The 3,510-nt window shown below is 42.9% G+C and overlaps 1 pseudogene; it reads left to right on the top strand.

Annotated features, from left to right (window-relative positions):
• Window positions 1-794: 794 nt before the first annotated feature.
• LOC150007221 (coxsackievirus and adenovirus receptor homolog pseudogene) lies at window positions 795-1,769 on the top strand (annotated as a pseudogene).
• Window positions 1,770-3,510: the final 1,741 nt, after the last annotated feature.

The raw sequence follows: 3,510 nt of genomic DNA, 5'->3' as shown, positions 1-3,510 counted from the left end.
TACTACATTATTGATATCAGTTAACAACCAAGTATTTACTCCAGTACATCAGTGGTTCACAGTCTGTTGGGTGGGAGGAGTTCCCCTGGAGAGCTAACCAAGACCAAAGACTCGCTGAAGCGGAGTAGGGCTGATGTATTTCTATCAAGTCCCCCTAGTTGAAAAGCCACTGTTCTATAGTATCTTTAATTACACACTAATGGTTCCATACGGTAGAGTGTTCTCTCCAACACAATTTGAAATTCTTAATGAGAGAATGGTGTCTCTTTTTCTATCCCACCATTCCTCTCCATCATCAATATTATCCATTAACTATGAAAACTGGAATTCACTTATATCAGCTCTATGAAATACCATGATTCTTAATAAATTAGGGTGTGAGAAGATAAAAATACTTAATTTTGGCTGCTAAGACAAGTAACTGATAGTGAGTGGCTATATATCACCCAATGATTAATTCTATGGTATATTTGTATATGTTATATCATTTCCTGTTTGACACTTTTTTGACATATTGCCTCTGTGTCAATTACAATGCTAACAAATAGATATGCATCAATATTTTCATACAGCATAGGTATTTTACATCTAAAAATGTATTTTATCCAATACTGTAATGTCAAATAAAATGACAAAGAAAAATATTACATAGTTTTTACCTTTCACTCAGCCAGTTAATATTACAGTGAACTCATAGCAAAATTAAAAATGTTGAAATATGGGAAGTCTTTTGATTAAAAATTCATCCAACAGGGTGCTGAGATACTGCAGCAGTAGCCAAGGTAGCCCGCAAAATGTGGGAAGACTCAAACCCTGAGCAAGAGCCCCCACCTGCAGTCACCTCCCATGGTGGGGCTACCACTGTGGCACTTCTGCTGCTGTGCTTTCTGCGCTTGTGAGGAGTCACTGATGTCACCAGAAATTTGAGTATCACCACTCCTGACCAGATGACTGAGAAGGCCAAAGGGAAAACTGGAGCTGCCATACAAATTTACCCTTAATCCGAAAGACCAGGAACCACTGGACATCAGATAGCTGCTATCACCAGTTGAAGGTGGATCAAATGATTATTTAATATTCTGAAGACAAAATTTATGATGATTACTATGAAGATCTGAAAGGACAAGTGCATTTCACAAGTAGTGATCTCAAATCTGGTGATGTGACAATAAATGTAACAAATTCACAGTTGTCAGATATTGACACATAGCAGTACAAAGTGAAAAAGCCCCTGGTGTTGGAAATAAGATTTAGCTGAGAGTTCTTGAAATGACTTCATCTTTTAGATCTGTAAAAAATGCTAATACTGAGGACCCTGGGGCATACAGCTATCCAGTCAGCAATAGAGTGGGCTCTGATAGATGCCTGCTCTGCCTGGATATTGTTCCTTCTTCAAACAGAGGTGGAACAACTTCAGAAGCTATTACAGGAACTTTGCTTGCACTAGTGCTCATCTGTCTGATCATCTTTTGCTGTCATAAAAAGCACAGAGGGAAAAAATTATATGAAAAGGGAGTTCATCATGCTATCAGGGAAGATATACCTCCTCTGAAGAGCTGGATGTCCACTTCCAGAAGCTGCATGGTGGCAATCAGTCATCCCTGGGGTCCATGTCTCCTTTCAACATGGAAGACTACTCCAAGACTCAGTGTCAAGACTTCTGGTCAAGATGGCAGGTAGGTAAAAGTGGTACTCACCACTTCCCACAACCAAAATTACAGCTGAACTACAGAACAACCGTCATCCAGAACTGCCTGAAATCTGGCTGAATAGAAGTGCTATAACTAGGGAATTCAAGACAAAGCCACACAAGACCGGTAGGAGGGGTAGAGATGCAGAATGGGCTGAGCCCACATCACATGTGGCCAATAAAAATTGGGAGGGATATCTTGGCTGAAGAGGTGTCCCCTGAAAAGTGAGGGGTCCCAGCCCCATAGCAGGACCCCCAGCCCAAGGTTCTAGTATCAGGAAAAGAAGTCCCCATAACTTCTGGCTATAGAAATCAGCAGGGATTGAGGTTGAGGGAGATGAAAGGCTTCTGGAGTTCCAGGCAGTTTCTCTTAAATGAAATAGTATGGACCGACTCAGACTCACTTCCTTTGAGCTGCAGCACTGGGGCAGCAGCTTGCAATGGACCACAAATATGGGGAGGAACTGAAGTATCTGGCATCAGGATGAGAACCAAGGGGCAGCTTTCTGCCAGAGAGAAGTGCTGGCAAAGGCCATTGTTCCTTTGATGAGCCATCCCCCTGACCCAGAGCTGGCAAGCAGGTGGATATCTGAGTGTCCGTCAATGTCACTCACACTGTTTGCTCACACTCTTTGCTTCACCTGGTGATTCCCTGAGACCCCAGCCTACTCAACTCTCAGGCCCACACAAACTGCCTCCAGTGTCTTTTCCATACCAATGGCCTGTCTTGGCACATGCTTTAGATTTTCCTAAAATATTTCAAATAAGTAGCACTTATCCTTCGCGTGCCCTGTACCTCTACTAAGTGGCCCCAAGCCTGGTACTAGCAGCAGCCAGACTTGATTTGAAGCTCAGCCTCTCCTGGGCACCTCCAAGCTCAGCACAAGTAGCAGTCATCTGCAGATCGCTTTGTAGCTTATGCTAGGTGTCCCAGGCAGAACACAGGCAGCAGCTGGCCTTGGCCCGCACCTCCCAGGAGGCCTCAGAGCCAGCACACCCAGTGGGCAGCTTCAGACCATGTCAAAACATCACCACCTAACCATCTCAACTAGAGACACATGCAAAGGACAAACTCAGCAGACATCAGAGTACCACTGAAGTAAGTTCTGCTCTGTGAGATGTGCCCCTGCTCAGCTCATCCTCCATGATGGTCGAGGAAGTCAGTGGTTGGTGATAGCAACCAGCTGACCAGCCTGGGGGTAAATACCTCCTATTCACATGCCAACAGAAATCAAGGCTCCACTACAAGAGGAGGGTGTATACAGTCCACATGAGGGGGTTCACTTCAAGTGCTCAGCTTACATGATTGAGGGGGTTTGTGCCACTGGATGCTACAGAATACCTACTACATTAGGCCACTCTTCCAAGTCTGGGAGACATAACATCTCTTCCTAATACGTAGAAAAAAACACAAGGAGGCTGCCAAAATTAGGAGACAAAGAAATATGTCCCAAATGAAAGAACAGAATAAAACTCTAGAAAAAGAACTAACAAAATAAAGACAGCAATCTACTAGATGCAGAGTTCAAAATATTGGTTATAAGGATGTGTAGTGAACTTAGTGAGAACTTCAACAGCATAAAAAAGGACCAGTCAGAAATGAAGGATACACTAACTGAAATGAAGAATAATTTACAGGGAATCAACATTAGAGCAGATGAAGCTCATAATCAAATCAGTGATTTATAATATAAGAAAGCAAAGAACACCCAATTAGAAGACCAAGAAGTAAAAAGAATCCAAACAATGAGGATAGTGTAAGGAGCCTCTGTACAATTCAAGTATACCAACATTTGCATCATGACTGTGCCAGAAGAAGA

Source organism: Furipterus horrens, unplaced genomic scaffold, assembly GCF_987537825.1.
Source record: "Furipterus horrens unplaced genomic scaffold, mFurHor1.1.pri manual_scaffold_6, whole genome shotgun sequence".
NCBI classification, from domain to species: domain Eukaryota; kingdom Metazoa; phylum Chordata; class Mammalia; order Chiroptera; family Furipteridae; genus Furipterus; species Furipterus horrens.
This window is presented reverse-complemented; position numbering and strand designations above follow the sequence as displayed.